Below are 26331 nucleotides of genomic sequence, written 5' to 3' on the forward strand. Positions count from 1 at the left end.
TGGAAGCACTGTATTGATGAGGGTTTGTGAAGTGGTCCAGAGAAAGGACTACAACTCCCACAATGCCGGCGGAGGCGGCGGCTGCGCAGTGGAGGGGGCGATAATGTGCGGGGTGGCGCATGCGCTCCCTGCAGGCCGGGAGGGTACTCCCCCCCCCCCCCGAGGAGGAACTGAGAACATCAGAGAGGGGGGGGGGTTGGGCGAGCTCGGCGGCCAGTTGCTTCCAGTCTATGTGTGTGTGTGTGATGTCCCGGTGCCCTGGTTGTATCCGACACAGCGGGGACACGCGAAGGGAAGGCGGGCGGCTCAGCCGGCAGTCTTAGAGACAGAGACAAGCAGGCTGACAGCAAGCAGGGGGAAAGGAGAGCATTTCCTGAGCCGCATATCTCTGCAAGTCAATGGAGCTGGAGAATATAGTCGCCAACACGGTCTTGTTAAAAGCCAGAGAAGGTAACACACACACACAAAAAGGAGAGAAGCGATGCGCTGGGGCTCTTCTCACATTTGGTGGTGGAGGAAGAGAAAGGCATGGGGGGGGGAGGGATTGCAATAGGGGGGGAAATAAGCAAATAAATTAATTTTGCAATAAAAAAAAAAGGGGTGGTGGGAAAACCAGAAACACTTTTTTCATGACTTGTTGAGAAAGGCTGAGGGATTTCCTGGTGAGATGTAAATGTTTTACTGCGCGAGTTCTGGAGTTAATTAATTGAGTGCGAACAGCAGAAGGGCTGGCATTTACAGCAATGGCAGGTTTTGGTGAAATCACACATCCGTGCTCTACATTTTCACCCTCTCACTCCATTTTGACCTTTATTTTTGGGGGGTGGCGGGCGAGGAGGGTGGAGATGTGCTGTTATTTAAATTGAAATGTTGTGCATTGACATCACGTACTGATTTCTCAGTGTAAGAATCTTTCTTTCGGATTGTGCAGCAACACGGATTCAATGCAAAGGAGGACCCTGACATATTTTATCCAACCAGTGATACTAGATCTGTCTGAAATGATATTCTTTCCCCGCGTCTGTATTTTTATATATAATGTGCTTATGTGTAGAAATGCATATGTATTCATGTATAGAGCCTGCCCAACAAATCCAGATTATATATCAGATACTTACGTGTGCAGATTATCGATTTGCTGGGTAGCTTGAAGGGTGCTAATTGACTGTATTTTGCCTGCGAGATCCAAGAGGGTTACAGTAGATGAGCGATTTGCTTCACACTTGGCATCTCTCAGCCGCATACAAGCGCGGGTTAACCATCTTATATTAAAGGTTAGTGTGCATTGAGAGGAGATGGGCCATTGGTATAGCCTTCATGCGACTGATTTCCAACGTATTTCTCCATTTGCATTTTATTTTTTAATGCAAATCCACCCCTTTTAATGAGCTGCAATACGTCTGAGACAGCTAGGGGAAAGAAGCTTTCGTTGCATTACTATCTGTACATCACGTTCGCCTGGTGATGCACGTCACATAGGGGCTATCTTAACTACTCTTGTTTTATTTTTCTAAGTGAGGGTTTTGTGTCTCAAATGGATGCAAAAAATAGATTTAAAAACAATACGAACCTTTTGGCAATTCCTGCAGTGAAATCTAATTCACTGTATAGTGGCCACTGGATTTGATTGTAATACAAAGATACATATGCATATTTATGTTGCCCCCCCCCAGAGGTTACATTTGTGTTACCGGTGTGGAGCTATGGGTGTTAACTAAGGTCCGATTATTTCCGTTACAGTATGATTTGCTCCTGTGGGATAAACCGGGATATTAAATCCTGTATGAAAGCGCAGTATTTTAATATGATCATTCGCGGAACATGCGTGGAGTTTCAATGCCAATTGTATGCATTGATTCAGAGGAGATTTTTGTTTTCCCTCTAAGTATGTTTTGGCCATTTGCAAATACGCAGTGCTTTGTGTAACCAGATTTGGGCAGGAAAGATTGGCATGAGCAAAGCCTAAATCGCTGTAGAAGAAAAGCCCGTCTGTTATGTTTAAATTCACATAACATTTTAGCACATTACATTTTCTGTATCTGACGTTAGAGGGCACAGGTCTCCGGAAACTCCGATGGAGAGCTGAGGGATTGAAGTGTTTAAAGCACGTTCCAGCTTTTACGGTGCTAAGGGTGAAAGCGTGAATTTTGCATTGCTTTTGGAGATGGTAGGTATGCATATCAAAGGTCTTGAAGACGGTCGAATTGTATGTGATGAGTGGGTAGTGGAGACTTATAGGCATTGAGTTTGTTTTGAACCCTCCTTGCCTTGGTGAAATCTGCAGACTGCAGTGAGCATTAACACTTCAGGGTGTTGGTCTCTTGTACACCATATGTCTCTGTCCAGAAAATATATATGCATAAAAAAAATGCCGGGTAAGTAAACATCAGAAGGTATTTAACAACATCCATTCAATATGGCAACATGTGGGTTCTTTGATGTCAGACGAATGGCACAGCCCTCTGTCAGGGCTGTTTGGATGGTATTACACACCATTATATTATATGTATGTGTATGCGTAGCTTGCTGCACCACTGTTCTGCCACCATGGAAACTCGTCTCTATGTAAAAGGAACCTATTGAAATTGTATTTTTTTAAATAAAGCTGGCATGGACATAATAATTAGAATCACCAGTGGGATGTGAAAACTATTCTATGCTTGTGACCTGACTTGACCTTCCCAACTCATTGAGACCAGCTCTCTAATGGAATATGAAATATATCTCAGGGACTAGCTTGGAGTAGCCTCTGTTTATTGAAAACAGGCTGCTGCCTTGTTTCTAGCTATTATGTTTTGTTTTGTCTCTGATCATTGAATTCCTTGGTTTGGACTGTAACATGCCCACATACACACACCTACCTTCAAATTCATGTTTCTTCTCTATCATGTAATAGGGTTTTTTAAAATCATATCCTCTTTTAATTAAAATGTGTCTTGACAGTGAGCTTTTGATATGGACATTTAAAAAAAAAACTATCCACATTCATACCAGTCGTAGAATGTAACTGCACAGAAACAAAATAAAATGTGGCAAACATGCAGTTTTACTGATAGGCATGGAAATAACAGTCTACCAGTGTGATAATTCACTGCAGTAAAATTAAAATCAATAATTCATTCTTTGTGTTATCATCTAACACTCATCTGTATATAAGTAGAGGCATAGGGTACAAAAACAAGAAAATTAGAACAAATCTATGTTAAGCACTGGTTCAACCTCAACTGGAGTACTCTGACCAATTCCAGGCACCACACGATAGGAAAGATGTGAAGGCTTTAGACAGGGTGCAGAAAAGATTTATGAGAATGGTTCCAGGGATGAGGAACTTCAGTTACATGGATAAATGGGAGAGGCTGGTATTGTTCTCCTTAGAGCAGAGAAGGTTGAGAGGAGATTTGATAGAGCTGCTTAAAATCATAAGGTCTAGTCAGAGCAGGTGGGGAGAAACTGTTCCCATTAGCGAAAGGGTTGCGAACTAGAGAACACAGATTTAAAATGATTGGCAAAAGAACCAAAGGTGACATGAAGAAAAGTATTTTCCCACAGCAAGTGGTCATGATCTAGGTTGCATTGCTTGAATGGATGGTGGAGGCATATTCAGTCATGGCTTTCAAAAGGGAATTGGATCATCACCTGAAGGGGAACAAAATACAGGGCTACTAGATAAAGGGTGGGGGTATGGGACCAGCTACATTGCTCTTGCATAGGCTGAATGGCCTCCCTCCGTGCTGTAACCATTCTATGATTCTATTCTATGTGAAATTGGTTGGAAAATGCCTTTGGACTTAGTATTAATCTCCTGTGGAATAAGTAGTGTTTAGTCTGTTTGTGGTGTACTGCCATCAATTCAATCATGCAAAAGAGTTACACTTGTGAATGAATAGGTAGAACATATCATCAAAGTATCATCTGAAACTATGGAGTTTTGCCATCCTATATGAAACTTGCTGAGTATTGTCATCTAGGCCTCCTGTTGCTTTTTTTATTAAACTTTTTTACTTACTGGGTTTGCAAGAATGTATTTTATGAAGCTACTTTACATATAGCTGTGCATTCATAGATTCTAAGAGGCCATTGAAAATGTAGGTGTACAATCTCAAACATTTTATGAGAGTGCATGTTCTCATGCATAGTTTATGAAGTAACTGTGCTTCTTGACTGCAATGTGCCTTCAGGAGGAATGTGCCAACAATTCAGGCTCCATGTTTCTGGGGACTTGAAATAATTTATAGATTTTGTTTCACTGTTATTGCAGTAATACTGAGGGATGAGTACATACTAATTGCATGGAAGATTACGTTTGCAAATAATTCAAACTATCAGACTGAATTAATTTTGCTTATTAAATGTCAGCTTTACATAAATGTTGATGTTAAAATTTGTTTCTAACCATCAGCAGCAGTGCAGCTGTCAGCCGCAGCACCCTAGCCTCTGAGTCAAGGTTGTGGATTCACGTCTCAGCCCAGAGCCATGAGCACGTATTCTTGGCTGATAGTGCAGTACTGAGGGAGTGCCGCAATATCAGAGATGCTGTCTTTCATATGGAAAAGGTCCCATAGCACTTCAAAGAATAGTGGGTGAATTATCCCTTGTGTCCTAGCCAAGCAACTCTATTTGTGTCCTAATACCCTTGTGTCCCTACTCAACCAGTGCTATTTGAAAATTGATTATATGATTGTTATCTCATCTTGTTTGGGACCTAGCAATTGGCGGGTGCATACATTAGTGACTATACTTCACAAGTCCCTAATTGCCTGTAAAATGCTTTGGGGTGTCCTGATGTTATGAAATGTGCTGTATAAATGCAAGCCTTTTATTAATTGCTGTTCTATTAGAATAAACAGGAATTAGAAAAGGGTAACAGTTTTCAGTTATATAATTCAGATATTATTTTGGGGAAACTAAATTAACACTTACTAACTTTTGTTAAAAAATAGATTATCTCCCCACTTGCAAAACTCAGCAGGTATTTGGTGTAAGATATTTGTAAGTGTTATTTGATATCAAGCTGCTGGGAATTACATGAGTGACTGTGGTGACTTAAAAACAGAAAGTGATGGAAAACCTCAGCAGGTCTGGCAGCATCTGTGGCGAGAAACAGAGTTAACGTTTCAAGTCCAATATGACTCTTTGAACTGAGGAGAGGAAGAAATGTGATAGGTTTTATGCTGTTGAAAAAGGGGGAGGGGAGGTGGGTGCTGGCGCAAAAGAGAAGGTCAGGGATAGGTTAGAGAGCGGGGGAGATAAAATGACAAAGATGTCATGGAACACAGCTTGAGCAGAGTAGGTGTTAATGGCAGAATAAAGGTGGATTTGTTTGGCATATTTTTGTTTATTTTGCCTACTGGAATTAAAAACTTGTGAAATAGAACATTGAAAAATAAAACTCATCCTGTCACTTCATTGAGCCATGTGGAGTGCACTAATTGAAAGGGATGCTCTACATTACTTTTGGGAGTTCCCTGATCATTTCCAAATGAGAGGACATGGAGGAAGCCCACACATATCACGTAGGCTTGGTTGTTTCCAACGAATGCCCTGTTATGATGTTTTGTAGTAATTAGGTTGGTGACAACAGTTTATTTATGCACATGGGTATAGATATTTTGGGATCCGGTGGTATGCATTTGGGCATCCTTTCTTTTCATTCTTTTTTGCAGGAAATAAATTTAGAATGTTTGTATAAATGAAACCATCAGAATTGTGCAAGTTATCAGAAAATGGGAGGCATAATGCTTGGGCTATTGCTGCAAACACAGTTGACTGAGTTGTACCAGTGACATTCCTGATCGTTTTTAGTAACATAGAACAGATAGCAGCTCTAGTGTCTGTGAAAAAGGGATCTGAATAGTTCCAGCAGTTTATCAGAACCATTTGTTGTTTACCTCACAAGCAACACCAATGTGTGCACATTATCCACATCAGGTATGGATGCAGTTCTAATTTCTGAGCATTTATGTACTTTGGACTCCTCTAATACTCATCAAGCTTGTTTTAATTTGTTTGTTTTGATAGTTGATCAAATCTAATTTCGACATATTTGAAACCAAAATTCTAAGACAGCTTATTTTATTAAAAACCTCCACCTGTAGCCTGTATACAATTTTACCCCGCATATTGTTCTGGATCATGGATATTTCCGAAACCATTACCTATTATTCTATTTGTCTGGCAGAATGTGCCAATTCGTTTTGGCCTTGTCTCTCTCTTTCACCTTCCCCACACTCCCCCATGATTAAATTGCTCGTTTTTGTATAACTTTGCACTTTGTTAACATATTGGCATTGGCAAAATTAACAAGATAGCTTACCAGAGAGTCCTTGACCTAAAAGGGGACTGGTCACTTTCTAGTTGAAACATCAATATCTAGTCATTTGAATTGACAAGTTGTTCAATTTGAAGCTAGTAGGAATTTTAATTCAGTTAATTTGATTATAGCATAACTTCCTAAATTGCATTTAGTTGAAGTAATTTGTTTAAAGCTTACAAAATGCTGTAAATTGCTTGTAGAAAAAAAGCTTTGTTTTATTCTTCAGTCATCTTTTAGCAATTTTGAATGGTTAGAGGATAAAAGGTCAAGTCTAGTGAACTTTACAACATCAAGCAGATGTGCTAGGCCAGCCTTGCTCTGAGTTGTGCATTTATGTCAAGTGGTTGGTCCACTGTAATATATCACACCGGGCATTATAGCTTTAAATAACTGAAGACGTTTCTTTGTCCAAAATCTGATCTGAAAATTGCCATTAACCACAGTAACCCAGACATTATAAACTCACTTGGGGGGAAATGCCTGTATTTTTTCTGGGCAACCCTCCCTTCTCTCCACAAAGCAAGCATCAGAGAAATTTGTAACTTTCTATTGAGCCTACTGCCCAAATTCAAACATTTAAGCTTACTGTGTGTTGTAAGGGAAAATCTACCAAAAGTAATATTTATGCAATATTTTAGTTTCTTGATCTTGTAGTTGTTTTGAGATATCTGCTTTTAAGTTTGTTTGGACCTATATATTTATATCTCCTGTGCTGAGACTTTGTAATACAATGCAGTCATTTTAAACGGATGTTCTAAAAATGCATGTTTATTGCACCTTAAAACTATAAATAATATGGATTACCAATGTGATTAAAATAATACGATGCATGTTTATTTAGACAAAACTATTGCACCTGTTGTAGAGGAGTGCTATTTTTCTGTGCGAAAGGTCTAAGGGATGTGGGTGACTAACAATGCTTTATATTGCTAGCATGATTCAGCTATAAGGCAAGGTTGGAGTTGCATTGATGTACAGGAGCGGTGTGTTGATCAACCCTGTCACATCTGTTAGATTTTTAAAAATGTTATTCATTCATGGGATGTGGGCTTCGCTGACTGGGCCAGCATTTATTGCCCATCCCTAGTTGCCCTTGAGAAGGTGGTGTTGAATTGCCTTCTTGAACCACTGTAGTCCATGTGGTGTAGGTACACCCACAGTGCTGTTAGGAAAGGAGTTCCAGGATTTTGACCCAGCAACAGAGAAGGAACGGCGATATATTTCCAGGTCAGGATGGTGAGTGACTTGGAGGGGAATTTGCAGATTGTGGTGTTCCCATCTACCTGCTGCCCTTGTCCTTCTAGATGGTAGTGGTCATAGGTTTGGAAGGTACTGTTGAAGGAGCCTTGGTGAATTCCTGCAATGCATCTTGTAGATGGTACACACTGCTGCTACTGTGCGTCGGTGATGGAGGGGGTGAATGTTTGTGAATGTGGTGCCAATCACACAGGCTGCTTTGTCCTGGATGGCGTCAAGCTTCTTGAGTGTTGGCTGGATGAGTGCAGCTCCCACAAGTGGAGAGTATTCCATCACACTCCTGACTTGCGCCTTGTAGATGGTGGACAGGCTTTGGGGAGTCAGGAGGTGAGTTAATTGTCACACAATCCCTAGCCTCTGACCGGCTCTTGTAGCTACAGTATTGATTTGGCTGGTCCAGTTCAGTTTCTGGTCAATGGTAATCCCCAGGATGTTGATAGTGGGGGATTCAGATGGTAATGCCATTAAACATCAAGGAGTGATGGTTAGATTCTCTCTGATTGGAGATGGTCATTGCCTGCCGCTTGTGTGGTGTGAATGTTACTTGCCATTAATCAGCTCAAGCCTGGATATTGTCCAGGTCTTGCAGCATTTTGACATGCACTGCTTCAGTATCTGAGGAGTTCCAAATGCTGCTGAACATTGCAATCATCAGCGAGCATCCCCACTTCTGACCTTATGATGGAAGGAAGATCGTTGATGAAGCAACTGAAGATGGTTTGGCTGAGGACACTACCCTGAGGTACTCCTGCAGTGATGTCATGGAGCTGAGCTGACTGACCTCTAACAACCATAACCGTCTTCCTTAGTGCTAGGAATGACTCCAACTAGCAGAGAGTTTTCCCCCTGATTCCTATTGACTCCAGTTTTGCTAGGGCTCCTTTATGCCACACTTGGTCAAATGTGGCCTTGATGTCAAGGGCAGTCACTCTCACCTCACCTTGGGAGTTCAGCTCATTTGTCCATGTTTGAACCAAGGCTGTAATGAGGTCAGGAGCTAAGTGGCCCTGGCAGAACCCGAACTGGGCGTCTCTGAGCAGGTTATTGCAGAGCAAGTGCCGCTTGATAGCACTGTTGATGACCCCTTCCATTACTTTACCGATGATGGAGAGTAGACTGATGGGGCGGAAATTGGCCAGGTTGGATTTGTCCTGCATTTTGTGTACAGGACATACCTGGGCAATTTTCCTCATTGCTGGGTAGATGCTAGTGTTGTAGCTGTACTGGAACAGCTTGGCTAGGGGCGCGACAAGTTCTGGAGCACAAGTCTTCAGTTCTGTTGCCAGAATATTGTCAGGGCCCATAGCCTTTGCACTATCTAGTGCCTTCAGCCATTTCTTGATGTCACATGGAGTGAATCGAATTGGCTGAAGACTGGCATCTGTGATGCTGGGATCCTCCGGAAGAGGCCAAGATGGATCACCCACTCGGCACTTCTGGCAGAATATTGTAGCAAATGCTTCAGCCTTATCTTTTGCATTGATGTGCTGGGCTCCCCCATCATTATTTGTGGAGCCTCCTCCTCCAGTGAATTGTTTAATTGTCCGCCACCATTCACGACTGGATGTGGCAGGACTGCAGAGCTTAGATCTGATCTGTTGGTTGCGGGATCACTTAGCTCTGTCTATCACTTGCTGCTTATGCTGTTTGGCACGCACGTAGACCTGTGTTATAGCTTCACCGGGTTGACGCCTCATTTTTAAGTATGCCTGCTGCTGATCCTGGCATGCCCTCCTGCACTCCTTCATTGAGCCAGGGTTGATCCCCTGACTTGATGGTAATGGTAGAATGGGGGGACATGCTGGGCCATGAAGTTACAGGTTGTGTTTGAGTACAATTCTGCTGCTGATGCCCAGTTTTGAGTTGCTAGATCTGTTTGACATCTATCCCACTTAGCACGGTGCTAGTGCTGCACAACATGATGGAGGGTATCCTCAATGTGAAGGTGGGACTTTGTCTCCACAATGTGCAGTGGTCACTCTTAATGATACTGTCCTGGATAGATGTATCTGCGGCAGGGAGGTTGGTGAGGATGAGGTCAAGTATGGTTTTCCCTCTTGTTGGTTCCCTCACCACCTGCCGCAGGCCCAGGCTAGCAGCTATGTCCTTTAGGACTCGGCCAGTCATGGTGTTACCGAGCCACTCTTGGTGATGGGCATTCAAGTCCCACACGCAGAGTATATTCCGTGCCCTTGCCACCCTCAGTGCTTCCTCCAAGTGGTGGTCAACATGGAAGAGCACGATTCATCAGCTGAGGGAGGATGGTATGTGGTAATGAGCAAGAGATTTCCTTGCCCATGTTTGACCTGATGCCATGAGAATTCATGGGGTCCAGAGTCGATGTTGAGGACTCCCAGGGCAACTCCCTTCTGACTGTATACCACTGCTGGTGGGACAGGACACCAGAGATGGTGATGGTGGCATCTGGGACATTATCTGTAAGGTGATTCTGTGAGGATGACTGTCAGACTATTGCTTGAATAGTCTGTGAGACAGCTCTCCCAATTTTGGCACTAGCCCCCAGATGTTGGTAAGGAGGAATTTGCTGGGTCGATAGGGCTGAGATTGTCATTGTCTTTTCCAGTGCCTAGGTCGATACCAGGTGGTCTGTCCGGTTTCATTCCTTTTTCGATTATTGTGTTCTTAGGAATTCTGAACTGGCATGAATGTTGTATCAGAATCTGAATATTGGGGCTGAACTTTACCTTAAAATGGTATTGTAATTTACAGAATTTGAGTTAAAAAGGCAGGCTATGAAATATAAATCAACAAGTTAGGTTTAATTAGCATGTCATTATGTTTTTGACGTATATAACCTCAAGTTTCACCAAGTGAGTATTATTGGGTAGTACGATTTTTAACTTATCAATGTGCATCATTTGCAAATTTTACAATATCACCTCAGCATAATTTGAAAGAATCTTTTTTGTAACAGGAGTTTATTTTTGTTAAATTTTTAAAGTCGTTTATTCATTGTCCTTTCTTTGCTTCTCACACAGGGCGTCATGATCTATTCATTTTACTCTGTGTTTAAACATTTTGCGGTCTCAAACGATCACTTCAAGAAGGTGTATTGATTTCCTTAAGGAAATCTTTTCTTGTTATTTGTAGAACTGCTTGTTTCCACAAGTCAATACCTCCTCTCCCAGTCACCATAATTAATAAGAGCTAAGAATAATACAGATGCATGTACTTTTTCTTTTGGAGGACAGCTGTGGAGACACCAGGCAACCATGGACCTGCTGCCAGTGGTGTAGAAGTTACTGACATCTCTTATCAGAGACAGGGTGACTGAACACCTAGACAAGTGTGAGTTGATCAAAGAGATTTGTGAAGGGTAGATTTTGTTTAATACAATTGAATTCTGAAGTGGCCATTCGCATGGTGGATAGCCAAGGTGAGCCTCCAACCTCTTATTTTTGCCATCACTAAGACCACTGATTTCCACCTCTGCAACATTACCCAACTCTGTTCCAATCTCAGCTCATCTGCTGCTGACACCCTTATCTATGCCTTTGTTAACTCTGGATTTTATTATTTCAGTCCACTCCTGGCTGGTTTCTCACACTGTGTCCTTTGCAGATTTGGAGTCATGAAAACTTTGCTGCCTCTGCCCTTCCTTGCACCAACCCCAACACTGGCTCCAGTTACACAACTCCTCAATCTTAAAATTCTCATCCTAGTTCTCAAATGCCTCCATGATCTCACCTTGCTCTACCTCTGTAATCTTCTCCAGCCCCACAGCCCTCCAAGACCTCTGTCTGCTCTAATTCTACCCTCTTGCGCATCCCTGATTTTAACTGCTCCACAATAGGTGGCTGTGTCTTCAGCTGCCAAGGCTGAAACTCAGGAATTCCCTCCCCAAACCTGTCCACCTCATTTTCCTCTGTTAAGATGCTCTTTAAAACCGCCTCCATTACTAAGCTTTTGGTCATCTGCTCCAATAACTCCTCAAGCGGCTTGATGTCAAATTTTGCTTTACAATACTCCTGTGAAGTGCCTTGAGATGTTTTATTATGGTAAAGGTGCCATGTAAATAGAGTTTGCTGTTTAGGGGAGTGCCTGTGGATGTTGTTTGTAAGGACTTCCAGGCTATCTTTGGTTAAGATCTTATTAGCAAAAAATGAAAGCACACGGAATTGGAGATGTGACATGGGTTAGCAATTGGTTTGAAGGTAGGAATAGAGAGTGGGGATAAAAGAAGCATTCTCTAATTGGCAGAATGTGATAAATGGTGTTTGGCAGGGACCCGTAGCAGGGCCCCATCTTTTCACCATTTATAGTAATGACCTTGAAGGAATAGAAAGTTCTATATCTAATTTTACAAATGGCACTAAGTTAGGCACAGTTAGTATTGTAAATGGGAGCAAAAGTTACCAAGTGACATAAACAGGCTAAATGAGTACGCAAAACTGTGATGGAATGAATTAAATCTAGCAACATATGGTATCCAGACAGACAATAGGTAGAAACATGGAGCAAGTTGATTTATCTACACAAACCACTAAAAGCTCATGCACAGGTACAAAAAAAAATAGAAAAGACTAGTGGAATGATGGCAAAGACAAAATAATACAGATGCTAGATACCTAAAATATAAGCAGAAAATTCTGGAAGTAGTGAGCAGGCCAGGCAGTGCCTGTGGAGAGAGGAGCAAAGTAAATGTTGCAGGCCAATGACCTTTCATCAGAACTAGGAAATGTTACAGGTAATAGGTTGGAAGCAAGTGCAGATGGGGAAGGGAGGAAGGGACAAAAGGGAAGGTCTGTGACAGGATTTGAGGCAGGAGTAATTAGATGTCGGAAGGGATGATGATGCAAGTAAAAAAGGGGTAGTATTGGGACAAGAAAAAAAATGATGGGTCTCTGAGCTGTAAATGGGAACAGCAGAGTCGAAAAAATGGAAGCAGTGGTTGTGATCTGAAATTGTTTAACTCAAAGGACGACATTCTAGACTGGTATTATGTCAAAGGAGTTTGAATACAAAAGTGAGGAAGTAATGATTCTGTTGTGCGGAACCTTGGTCAGATCTCATCTGGAGAACTGCATTGATTTTTGCCACCGAACCTCAGGAAAGATATGCTGGCCTTTGAGTGGCGCAGCAGAGATTCACCAGAATTTAAAGGATTATACAGGTTGTATAAATTTGGTTTATTAGGTAGAATACACATTCTTTCACTTCAACAGAAAAATCTCAATATAAAATTCAACTTTTTTTCAGACTTCCAGTCCACCTCAGGTTGATAAAAAAACAAAATTTTCATTTATATAGTGCCTTTCCTACCTTTGGGGGAAGTTCAGGAGTGCTTCACAACTAGTAGATTACTTTTGAAGTGCAATCATTGTTGTCTTGTGGGGAACATGGCAGCCTTGGGATCTTTTCAATCAACTAAACAGGTAGCTAGTGCCTCGGTTTAAGTCTTAGCTGAAAGAGGCCTCAGTTCTGCACAGAATTGTCAGTCTAGATTGTGGTCAAATCTGCACTAGGACGTGAACCTGTGACGTTTGACTTTGAGGTGAAAGTGCTACTAAATGTGCCAAGTTGGCATCAAGTTTACTGGAGGTCTAGCAGTAGTTTACTTTGGATTTACAAGATGAATATTATTTTTGAAACAAAAAAATGTGCAGGATATGCCCTGTTCCACTGGTATACCTTGGATACGTTCGCAACATGGTATGGTATTGAGGTGTACAGATCAGGAAAATCCTTAACTTCATTGCTTGTATAAGCAATTTGTTGATTGCATAGAAGTAATATAACTGGCCTTAGTGTCTCCTGAGCAGAAAAGTTGGCCAGGGATCCTGTTCTTGATTACTAGCCAGTGGCCCATGCTGAAAGTGTATGGATGTATATTCCAAGTAGCAATAATTTTGTCTCCGTTATGATGGCCCTACAATAGAATATTGATGCTCGCTAAGAAGACCAGCACCTGATGGATGTTGCTGCTGTCCACAAAACCATACTCCAATATAAGTCACCTTGAGAACAGGTGTGATGAAACAAAATCCAGTGGAGTGTTTTATTATTTATATTTATTCTTCCATTGACGTTTTTCAATTTTGTTTGTGGTAGCTAGAAAAACAATATTTGAGAGATTTAAAATTCTAAATATATTATAGAAAATAAAATAAAGCTGTCCAGTATTTCAGAATATTTAGTGAAATATTAGCTACCTGTATAGTATTAACAATTGTAAAAACAATTGGTTGTTCACAGTCCATGTCTATCTTTGCACTGGAAAGTTTGACTTGGGATGTGTAAGATTAAACTGGTCCACTACTGAAGTAGTGATAGACTTATTATGTATTGCATTCCAGACATACCTCTGGGTTCACGTTTTAGTCATTTGTCCCAAAATGTTGCCAACTTTATGCCATAGCCTCAGATCGTGAGTAAGCCACTATCAGCACTCAGCCTAATATCAGTGCTGTAGATAACAGCAGAAACTTTTATCACTTTGAAATAGATAAAATACATTCAAACAGATGTTTCCAATAAAAAACACCCTGAAACCTGATAGATTCTAACATGAGGAAGGAACTTGGAAGAACTTTAGCCTTAATTGATTGTATAGGGTCTCGGGCTCTGACTTCAGGCATTCTCGGATACCATCAATGTCATTACAGACAATGAGTATCTTCCTCAAGCCTGAGTCATTGAAAAGTTTTAGTAATGAGAAATATTATGAAGGATGTCAAAAAGTTATTTTCCTTTGTCTCCTAATTATAATATCCCAGTGAATTCCCTTCCCCCATCCTCCTTCCTCCTTCTAGCCAATCCCCACACCTACCCAAGCTGTTGGATCAGTTCACACTCAGCCTTTCCAGATAAAATCAACTATCTCTCTCTTTCTCTTAAGGTACCATACCCTAAGAGGGCATTGACAACTATGGACTTTCATGTTAATCTTGCTCTAGAAGCATGGGTCAACTTTGGTGGTATATTCTTGATCTTTCCCATCAGCATCAGACTTTCTAAATCATAATGTGCCCAAGAAATTCCAACTGTCTGCTAAACATAGTTACCATAATAAATAAATATCTCATTTATTTAACTATGGTTAATTTCCATTGTGAATTTTAAGACCTATTTCAGCTTCATGAATCATCAAAGCAGGAGGAAACAACCTGTTATCCAAATATAAGTAATCTGAAATGTTGCATAATTTGAACAAATGCCTGTAGTTGCAGAAGTGGAAATGAGTGGTTTCACATCAAAGATATCGGATGAAGTATGCTGTTAATGTATTTGGTGCCAATAAAGCTGTGCTGAAATTAATAAGCAGTTTTGTCCAAACATATCTTCCATTGGTGTCAGAAAATTTTGAATCTCATCTTTTTTGACATACATACATACATGGCATTCATAAGACTGTGTATTTTTCGTGCTTCAGCCAAGAATGATCTTTTTTTTAATCTCTCAGTGCCAAGGTAGTTTACCACCTCATTAATTTTCTTTTAAAATGAATTTACAATTTGTTGTTTTATGAAGGATTTAAGATTTCTATATTTAAAAAAAAATAATCATGGAAGCACTTGTTTTTTGGTTGGTACAAATTTGCATATAATTTAGTGAATTAGATTGTAGACTTTATACTTCATCTTATTTGCTAACTGGCTGAAAGCCAAATAAACAAAGGCTGAGCCCATCCTACCCATGCAGTAGCAATCCTGGAAGTCATCAGTAGGGTTTTGCTTGCTGTCTTTGGGGACTGACTTACAGCAACTTTATTCAATAAATACTATTTAAAAGAAAAAGACAGGCTTGCATTTATATAGTGCTTTTCACACCCTCAGGATGTCCCAACGGACCTTGCAGCCGATTTGCACTTTTAAACTGTGGCCACTCTCCTTATGCAGGAAACATGGCACCCTGTCTGTACACAGCAAGCTCCCATAAACAGCAATGTGACAATGACTAGATAATCTGTTATTGTGATGTTGATTGAGTGATAAATATTGGCCAGGATATCAGAAAGAACTTCCCTACTCTTCTTCACATAGTGCCAAGGGATCTTATGCACCCAGCTCTGAAAGCAGATGAGGCGTCACCCTAATGACTCATCTAAAATACGATACATCCGACAGTACAACACTCCCTCAGTACTACTCTGAAGGTTCAGGCTAAACTTTTGTCCTCAAGTCTTTGGAGTGGGACTTGAACACGCAACTTCCTAACTAGAAGCAAGGCATTTGATTAGCATGATAGAACAGTTCAGCGTGTTTACTTTGTTGGCCAGTGCTCCAAGTTGATCAGCATGTTTAGGTACTTGGCCCCACGAATTTGCATTGCATTGTTTTACCCATATTTATATGTAGAGTTTGAAGGAAATAAAAAATGTCGATACCTGTTTTGTCTTTTTGGTGTAGTTCAGTTTCTCATGCAAATGGAATTCTTGGCACTGTGTCATGTTCTTGTGCAGCCTGGGGCTTGTTTTTAATTAGTGAACGGTGTGGATTTCCTTGCTCGAAAATTGAATTTCTCTGTTGACTCTGCCATGAGAAATGATGTTCATATGACATGTAATGGGATTACCATCATTGAATCCCCCACTATCAACCATCTTGGGGTCACCATTGACCAGAAACTTAACTGGACCAGCCATATAAATATAGTGGCTGTAAGAGCAAGTCAGAGGCTGGAAATTTAGCAGTCCCTGGCTCCCCAAAGCTTTTCCACCATCGACAGGGCACAAATCACAAGTGTAATGGAATACACTCCATTTGCCTGCACAAGCGCAGCTCCACCAGCACTCAAGAAGCTGCCTCTGCCACTGACGCCCTCGCGGCTGCTGTATCATCTTCTAGATAAAGTGCAGAAACTTGCCAAGGCATTTTCAAAAGCACTTCCACTTACAAGAAGGGCAGTAGGTGCATGGGAACATGACCACCAAGTTCCCCTCAATGTGGCATATCATCCTAACTTGGAAATATATTGCCATTTCTTCACTATTGCTGGGTCAAACTCCTAACAGCACTTCACTACTTGGACTGCAGTGGTTCAAGAAGGCAGCTTACCACACACTGTTCAAGGGCAAATAAGGATAGGCAATAAATGCTGGTCTTGCCAGCAAAGTACATATCCTTTTATTGAATAAAAAGGCTTCTGAATTCTGCATGTTGTACTATCAGATACATTGCAACAGCAGGAGACTTTTGATAAGTGATGTATGATTTAGTGGATAAGCGTTCAACTCTGTATTAGATTTAGTTTGGATAGTGAGCAAACTGGTATCTTGCAAGTGGAATGATCCAAAAAAATTCCTGCTACAGTGAGGCTGCACGACCAATGGGATCAGCATTTGCAGCCTAACCTTGTTTCCCTTCTGTAAATTTAATTCATCTGAATTTGGAATTTGTTAATGTACAGCTCAGCACAACTCCTGCCTCCCTAGACAACTGGAGAACTTAGACATGCTGGGATCCAAAGTTTCCAATCTGACAGCTACTCTCTTGCAGCTATGATGCATGACACTTGTGAAACACAGCAATGAATAAAGTATTAACAAATGATCCCACACATGATGCTTGGCAAGTTTTGTCTTTTTCTGCACACACTGCCAGTTTCCTAAAGCTGGGTGTGCTTGAAGCTGAAGATTCTGAAAATGTAGTGCTGTAACTTTGAATATATGCTAATGTTATAAAGTGTTGAGCGTTGTTCAGCAGGTCTTTATTAAGGCATTCCTAGTCTTAGATAGTTCAACAGTAAGTATTTATTAGCTACTAGAAACTATATACATAGGTACAGCAAAGATCCAAGCTAGGAGTTGTCTCCATGCTTGTTTCTATACACAGCTCTGTCCAACACTACACTGACCCCTAGGTGTGGGTTATGTGTTCTCCTATGTCATTGTGTGGGCAGTACTGTACTCAGTCTCACGTTAACCCTTTATGTGACAGGTCCTTATACTACACCTTCCCCATTAAGCCTTTATCCAACATATTTACAAGTTATCCCAGTTTACCCCATGTATTACATCATTACTACTACCCCATCTCCTCCCATCAAGTTTCTGAGCTTATAGGTTCAGGTGGTTTGGAGGCCTTATAAACTTTCCATATCTTGTTCTCGCTACTTTCAGAGGCATGGTTGGTTCTGTCGCTGCAGGTAAACTTTGGATTGAATTGAAGTTTACTCTGGCATCTGGACCTATTCATCCTATTTTTCCGCTCTTTGGCATTGAATCGTTCTTTGTAAATTCCCCAATTGCAGTGATAGATGGCGGTGTTGGTTTATCCCGCTCTTTACGGGGCGGACAAGCTCTGGGCTCGTCTCTATAGTGTTTTATTCCCTTCTTCCTTCATGTGGCTCGCTGTGACATGCTGGGATACTACCAAGTCACACCCTCCTATTGTGACTTGGTAGCAAGCTCATCTTTCCGTTTGGCTGTGAGGTGTACTGTTGTCAATGGATGGCTGCTACTTGGTTCCACCATCGTTTGTGACACTGTCATGCTGGCTGGGGATTTCATCATCTGCTCTGTGGTTTTAGGGTTTATCTCTCCAACTGGTGTCTGAACCGGAGGTTGAGGCTCTTCTTGTTGCTAGTTCTTCTCTTGACTATCATCTGCCCGAGGTGTCCTGGCACGACCTGAGTGTTTGGCTGGTCTGACCAATGAGGGGCTTCTGGTACCTGTAACAAAAGTAGACAGACCTGCTCTGCAAAGAGAGAAGACAATTCAGAACTGAAGTTCCAATCGAGAGTATCTTTCTTGTTGGATCTGTCAGGAACTTTCAGTTCTGTATAATTTGACAGTGGTTGTCTTGACATCTTTGGCCGGTTTCAGGAGACTCAGGGCTACACAGGCATCTCTGTTCAAGAGAGAAAACAACTGGTAATGGATGACATACATCAACTCAAAGATTTGTTTGCCGTCATACCTTAATAGTTCCAGAATTATGCCTATGACCAGAAGTCTGAGACCATAAAGTGGTGTGTCTGCTGTTCTTAGCCAGAGGTGTCTCAGCCACAGTTCTTTGTCCAATAGGACTGTAACATTGGCTTCTGTGTCCAATTTAAAGTTAGTGCTATGGCCATTAACCAAGATGTCCACATTCCAGAATGAAAATTCAGGATCTTTGACCTCACCCAAGAAGCATGGTTGTGTATCCTCTTAGTGTGCTGAACCCTCTTGGAATTTTCTGAGCATTTTGCTGTTTTGGCTTTGCACAGCTTCCCGAAGTGTCCTATTCAGTTATATTGAAAGCATTGGGCTGAAATTGCCAGATATTGATCGTGCCTGTGGGGGCGCTTTGTTCCAGAGCACTGGCATGGTTGCTGTACTGGTCAGTTAGGGTATTGCTTCCCTTGGCCACAGTGTTCCTGTTTCTGTGCTGTTTCATCGACTGGACAGTGGGGTTTACAGTGTACCATGGTCTGCATTCTCCCCTTAATATGGATCTGTGCTGGAAGCAGATTGCCTGATAACCTGGATGGTTTTCTCAAGGGCTAGATATTCCTTTGCTTGAAACAGGTCTGAGAGTGCATCGTCTGCCACTCCTACAACTATTCTATCCCTGATTAGCTCAGATTTCAGATCACTGTAATCACAGCCTGCAGCCATTCTGTGTAGCTCATTAATGAAGGAGTTGACAGGTTCCCCTGGCTGCCGAACATGTTTATTAAATTTAGCCCTTTCAAGGATTTTGTTACCTCTGAGGTTAAAAGAAGTGTTGGATGATTTTAAAACTCCATCAATTTTGCAGATGATTCATTGATTCCTGTCTAGCTATTATATTGTTGGCTGCCGGGTCTACTGAACAAAGCAGTGTGTTAACTCGTTTAGCTCCTGTCGTCTTATCCTGACCTGAAGCAATCATGTATCTAAGGAATTTCTTTCTCCAAAGTCTCCAATTTTGTGATTGATCTGGACCTTGGATAAGTCCAAATTGAGCTGGAAGAGTGGATTTCTGATCCATGGTTAAAATTTTTAAATTGCAGATTCAGCTTTAAGAGGTTTCTGAAAATCCAAGATGGCAGTGCCGTATGCTTCTTCTCAAACTGTTCTCCTGCGTGTGCTGGTTTTGGCAGACTCCACAGTAATGGCATTCATGATCTCAGCATTTAAATTTTTTCAACAAAAGCTGCCTGGATGACTGTTTAGACTCGTCTCCATTTAAACGCAATGTCCTCTGGTCTTGGGAGCGTTGAATCCCAGCTTTTGCTGGGTTGTTAAAGCTGCTGACTCAGTCACAATTAATTTTTGATTTTTTTTTCTATGTGCAGAGTGAGCTTGGCTGCCACGTCTTCAGGCGCTGACTCAGACTGTGATTTAAATGGCAATTTCTGACCACAGCAGTATTTAATTTTTTTCAGGACTTTTCTCAGAACTTTTTACCCCACCTCTGCTAGGCCTGCTGACTCTGCATACTCTGGGTATTGAAGCTGGACTTCCACGGCATTCATTGGAGCCTTCTGCTGCAGTGAAGAATTTAATTTCTGCCTTCAGCTTCCAGGCCTTTCTTTGGAGATTTTTTTTCACTGGCAATTTCCTTCTGTGCCTTCACTTCTTGAGCTTTTTTCAGGTCAGGTGTTTCCCTGATTTCTCCCTCAGTTTTCCAGGATTTTAATTTTTCTCTTTCAGTCTCTGCAAGGTTTTGAGTTATTTCATTCGCTGCCACCAAGTTGTAAGGTGTTGGGCATAGTTTGGTAGGCCTTATTAAAGTGTTTGTAGTCTTAGTTCAACACTAAGTATTTATTAATCACTAAAAACTACATACATAGGTAGAGAAAAGGTCCAAGCTAGGAGCTGTCTCCATACTTGCTTCTATACACAGCTCTGTCCAACACTACACTGACCCCCTAGGTGTGCGTCATGTTTTCTTTTAAATCATTGTGTGGACAGTATGGTACTCAATGCCACGTTAACCCTTTATTTGCTGGACCCTTATACTACCTTAGTTAATTCTGCCAAGAACATTGCATGCTTCTAGTTAGCTTTACAGCTCATGAAAAAACACGTCCACTTCAAATTGTAAGATTAAAAAAACAGTGAGGTGCCATACCGACACATGGCCTATCAGGAGCGCCAACATCTGTGTTATGTTTATTGACCACTATTTATTAAAAATTATGGTTCATTTTGATGCTAGAAAGCAGTAGTAAAACTGTACAGATTGCTTTATGTAATAGGTATTTTACCTGTTTGATCATTGTCATCTATCTGAACTTTTGTAGGTACCATATGCATAAAAGCTGCTTATAAACAAATGAAAAGAAGCTTTTCCAAATAAGCAATTAGATAAGTCTCAAATGCATAACTGCATCACTTGAATGTAGTTTTTTTAAACAAAATTGTCTTGTCAATCTGGGTCGTCTTCCTTAACAGTTCAAAAAGTTTTAATACTTTTGCGATGGGCCAGATCGTGCTGTGAGCAGTTGAAGACTTACACTTGTTCACAGACTTCCTATAGGGTTATACATGGCAAGTTGCTGCTAACCAAACAGCACTGTCCCCTGGCCAGAGGACATCTGGGATTTGTGTGAATAGAAACTCTCTCTCTCCGCCACATCTGTTTTGATGATACAACTTTCCACAACAGCACTTCTGACAAGTCTTCCTTTTTCCTCAAATAAGGATTCCCCCCACTGTAGTTTACAGGGCTCTCAACCATGCCTGCCATGTTTCCCTCACTTCTGCTCTTACCCCTTCCCCTTCTCCCAGAATCCACATTCCATCCCACTATCCTCCACATTCAAAGTGGCAATTTCCACCACCACAAAGCATGATGCCAGCACCAAACACATCTTCCCCTCACCTCTCCTGTCATATTCCAAAGGGACCGTTCTCTCTGTGTGTCATGAAACTAACATTTTTTAAATGATATTGTGGTTATTAGAAAGTAGGTTTATGGGTGTGAGTGTAGATGGTTCTGCTTGTGTGATTTAATTGAGTTGGAATCAGATAAACTGCAAAGCTTGGAATTATCAAAAGATGTTAGGGGTAAAAGGTATTTGAAAGGCTAATGAGTAAACATGGATGAGGTCTTTGCATATAAGGTGTGAAGGAAATTTGCATTTTTAGATACGTGAAGGGGTTGTTTAACAAGAAAAGCAAGACCAAGCAGTGTGTTTATTTTTCCCAAAGGTACTGACCATATTGTTAACATGAAAGAATTTTATATTATGGGAAAAGTAAATTTCCAAAGACATATAGAACAATGGAATTTACAGATTAAAGAGAGAGAAACATACATAAAGAGAATGGAAGGCTTTGTTGGGGGGCCATGTAAGATCTAAGAGGGCCGTGTAAACAGCCTTGGAGAAGCCTCCAGCCACTTTAGCAGAAGTCTTTTGTGTCCAGTAACCAAAGGTGGAGGAAAGCCTTTGGAATTCCACTTTCGAGTGGGTGCTGTGGTAAACTTGCTGGCTTGCTAATTAAATTAAAAATCTATTTTGGATGGTTGCCCTAAAGAGGGTGTGTAGTTGGGAGCCAGGTTAATTAGGAATTTTGGGATTTGTTATAGTATCAAGTAACTGTAATCTTATGTGCTTGAAATCTTTTCTTTTGTTAATGAATGTTTTAAGTTAGTTTTTAAAATCTCTAAAGGTGTCAGTGGACTCATTACTTCTGAATGCAGTGCATAAATCTTCTTGTAATAAGTACAAATTGAAAACCGTTGTGACAGCGTGGCCAAGTGTCCCTTGCTGATTTAGTCTGCTAGGTACACATCACCTGCCACATCATAACAAAACTGGGCACTCTTGCAGGATTTTTGAAATTTCTTGATTGGCTTGGAGTTGGTGAATCTTAAAGCTATGAGTACGAGAAGCACATTGAATTCAGGAGTTGGTGTGAGGGATTTTAAATTGGTTAGATTGCAAAAATGGCTTTATCCATAGCTAAGACTTTTCTGGGAGTAGAAGACATAACACTGGTTTACAAAAAGTATTGAAGGGTAAGTTAGCAGAATTGGCGGATAAGTTGTAGTTGAGCAGAATTAAGCCGAAGTGTTTAGCTGAAGGAAATTGGTAGAGTTACAGCAGAAGGATCCACAAATAAAGCAGTTATATCAGACAGCTCACTCAAACAGGCAGAATGTATTCCAAAATGTTATTACCTTAAAGGTATTGTGTTAATGAGAAAGTGGAGAATGTCTCATGTTTCAGCAGATGAAAATGGATGGTCGTGTATCAGATAGTTATATCATCTAGGTGCAGAAATGAGATATTGAGAGTAGCTCATGAAATTCCAATAGGGGGACATTTAGGAATTAGGAAGACTCAGGCGAAAATGCAAAAACATTTATATTGGCCTGGATTGCATAAAGATGCAGTCAAGTTCTGTAGAACATGTCACACATGTGACAGGAAAACCTCAAGCAGTGATTAAATCGGCACTTTTAACTCCGATTCAAGCATTTGAGGAACCTTTACCAGGGTCCAAAGATAAAAGCAAAAAACTGCGGATGCTGGAAATCCAAAACAAAAACAAAAATAACAACAGAACTGTTGAACAGTCATGCGGACTCGAAACGTTAACTGTGCCCCTCTCCACAGATGCTGCCAGACCTGCTGAGTTTTTCCAGGTATTTTTGTTTTTGTTTACTAGGGTCCTGATTGATTGTGTAGGACCCCTCCCTAAGACTAAAAGTGGAAATCAGTATTTGCTGACAACCATGGATGTGTCTACAATGTTTCCGGAAGTGATACCTTTGCAAAATATTACAGCAAAGAAAATTATGGAAGAGTTGACTAAATTTTTTACAAGATATGGTTTGCCAAAATAAATACAATCGGATCAGGGTTCAAATTTCATGTCACAGCTGTTTAAGGAAGTAATGAACAGCTTGGGGATAAAATGGTTTAAGTCATCAGCCTATCATCCTGAATCACAAAATGCTTTGGAAGATGGTATCAAACTTTTAAAAACCCTGATGAGGGCTTATAGTCAAAAATATCCACAGGATTGCGATAGGGGAATTCCATTCTTGAGTAAAGTTAGGAGAGGGGTGCCTAACTTTACTCAGTTCTGTTGAAGGGTCATGAGGACTTGAAACGTCAACTCTTTTCTTCTCCGCCGATGCTGCCAGACCTGCTGAGTTTTTCCAGGTAATTCTGTTTTTGTTTTGGATTTCCAGCATCCGCAGTAGTTTTTTGTTTTGAATTCCATTCTTGTTATTTGCTATTAAGGATGTTCCTAATGCATCAACTGGATTTAATCTTTTTGAATTAGTCAGTGGTCATGAGGTAGGGGAAACACTGAAGTTGATTCAGCAGAAACTAATGGGTCAAAATTCAGAAATTACTCTCCAGAATTATGTGACAAACTTCAGAGAAAGATTGAACAGAGCATGTGAGTTAGCTAAGGAACATTTAAAGATATCACAGCAGGTGATGAAGGCAAAGGCAGATAAGAGGGCCGAAGCCCACAGTTTTGTAGCTGGCTAAAAGTGTTTGTTTTGTTGCCAGTATTGGGTGAACATTAAAAGCAAGGTTTAGCGGACCTTAGAGAATTGAAAAGAGACTGAGTGAAGTGAATTATTCAATAAATACTGCAGGTTAAAGAAAGAAGCAGAGGGTGTGTCATGTAAATATGCTTAAAAATTACTTTGACAGGGAAGAGGACCAAAAGGAGGCATTAGTGGTGGTAAATAAAGAGAAAGCTCTAGAAATGAAGGATTCTGAAATTGATTTTCCTCTAATCAAATTGGATAATGAGGGGGTACTCAAAACTTTAGATGTGATATTGAGTTACCTTCCAGGCAAGTGTCAAAGTGATTTGGAGAAGCTATTGCAGTCACACAAAGCTATTTGTGGGAATAAGCTAGGGAGGACAATTTAGCTACACATGATGAAAATGTGGGTGATGCAATTTCAATAAGGCAACATCCTTATCAATTAAATCCAGCAAAATTGTCCCAAGTACAGAAAGAAATCGAATTCATGCTTCAAAATGACATAATTGAGTTTACTGGAGTTTGCCTATTGTGATGGTACCAAAACCGGATGGAACACGAAGACTGTGGGCAGGATTTTTGGGTTGACCGGTGTGCAGGCCCTGGAGTGTCCGGGAGATGGTCCGCCGCCCGCAATCGGACCCCCACCGCGATTTCGTGCTGACTGGCCAATTAACGGCCAGCCAGCGTGAAGGGCACGCTGAGAAGCTCAGCGCTGCCGGGGTGTGGGTGGGAGGGAGGAGTGCGAGCACAAAAGTCTGCGCGCATGCACAGGGAATGCGCGCTGAAAGCTCCCAGAAGGCCGGGAACTGCCTCAGCGAGCTGAACAATTTTAAAATCCAAAATAAATATCTTTAAAACCTGAGAAAAATGTTCCGACATGGGACTCATTCACAATTACATGAAGAGAATAAAAATTCTGCCCAAAAATTTATACATTTTAAAATTTAATTGCGGAAAGCTCATCCCGCCCGTGGATGAGGTTTAAAAAATCAAAAGGCTGCCTGGCCGATTCGCCTACTAGCCAACCATAAGGTTGGACAGGCAGCGAAAAATATGTTTAAATTAATTGATTAAGGGCCTTAATAGGCCTCTTAATTGTTGGTGGGCCGCTGTCCACTTTCGCGCATGCCCGCTGACCAAAGTATCGTGCACTATGGTACACCCGATTGGGTTGGGCACGCGCCCACCTGCAGGACGTTAAATCCTGCCCTGTGTGCAGATTATTGAAAAGTGAATTCATATCCTATTTCAAGGCTGGAAGATTGCTTTGAGAAAGTTGGACAATAAAAGTTTACCACAAAGATTGACTTACTGAGAGGATATTGGCAAGTACCATCATCAGAGAGAGCAAAAGAGATATCGGTTTTTGTGAAGCCAGATATACTATATCAGTTTAAAGTTATGCCATTTGTATGAAAAATGCACCAGGAACATTTCAGAGATTGACAAACAAAGTAATTGCAGGGCTGAGCAATTGTGCTGTTTATATTGATAGTTTTCAGTCAGGTGTGGGAGGAGCATTTACAACATCTGAAAGAACCGTTTGATCGACTGCAAGGAGCTAATTTGGTGGCGAATTTGGCTAAGAGTGAATTGCCAAAGCACAAGTTACATATCTAGGCCATGCAATTGGACATGGTAAGGTGGCTCCGAGAGATGTGAAAGTAAAAGCCATCGTGAATTTCCCTGTGCCTACAAAACAAGAAGTTTTGAGATTTCTGGGCATAAGTGGATTTTACTGGAAGTTTGTACCAAATTTTAGCAATGTTGTTGCTCCATTGACTGAACTATTAATGAAGAACAAGAAGTTTCAATGGTCAGAGGAGTGTCAGAAGGCATTTGATAGTTTAAAACTGTATTGACTGCGACGCCAGTTTTGGCAGTACCTAATTATGCTAAGCAGTTTAACTTGGTAGATGACGCATGTGATGTAGGTATTAGTGCTGTATTATTACAGGAAGATGAAACTGGAATTGAGAAACCAATAGGGGATTTTTCACGAAAGCTCAAAAAGGAGACTCTGGGTCTGGTGTTAGCATTGCAGCATTTTGAGATTTATGTTGTAAGCAATTCATCAGGAACAATTGTTTATACAGACCACAATGCTTTAAAATTTCTGGACAAATTTCAAGACAAAAGTGCAAGACTGTTCAGGTGGAGTTTATTACTGCAGCCATTTAATTTACAGATTATACATGTGGCTAGATGAGAAAATCTAATTGCAGATGCATTGTCGTGAGTTTAAAGCTCAAAGAAAATTGGACATTAAAAACCTGGGCACTGGATTGGACTGACCTCTGTTAATACAAAAGATTTGTATATATTGTTATGTTAATGCACGCACCTGGTTATGTAATAGTT

General features: G+C 41.0%; 2 long non-coding RNA genes across 2 annotated transcripts in view; both read left to right on the top strand.

Moving 5' to 3' along the window:
* LOC144694402 (uncharacterized) overlaps positions 1-26331 on the top strand; it is a 1120079-nt gene that overhangs the window by 763610 nt on the left and 330138 nt on the right. The window lies entirely within an intron of this gene.
* LOC144694392 (uncharacterized) overlaps positions 162-26331 on the top strand; it is a 133498-nt gene continuing 107328 nt past the window's right edge. The window contains exon 1 of the long non-coding RNA XR_013579741.1: positions 162-450. This is a non-coding gene — a long non-coding RNA (uncharacterized LOC144694392). The remainder of the gene's footprint in view (positions 451-26331) is intronic.

Source organism: Cetorhinus maximus, chromosome 20, assembly GCF_964194155.1.
Source record: "Cetorhinus maximus chromosome 20, sCetMax3.hap1.1, whole genome shotgun sequence".
Classification (NCBI taxonomy): domain Eukaryota; kingdom Metazoa; phylum Chordata; class Chondrichthyes; order Lamniformes; family Cetorhinidae; genus Cetorhinus; species Cetorhinus maximus.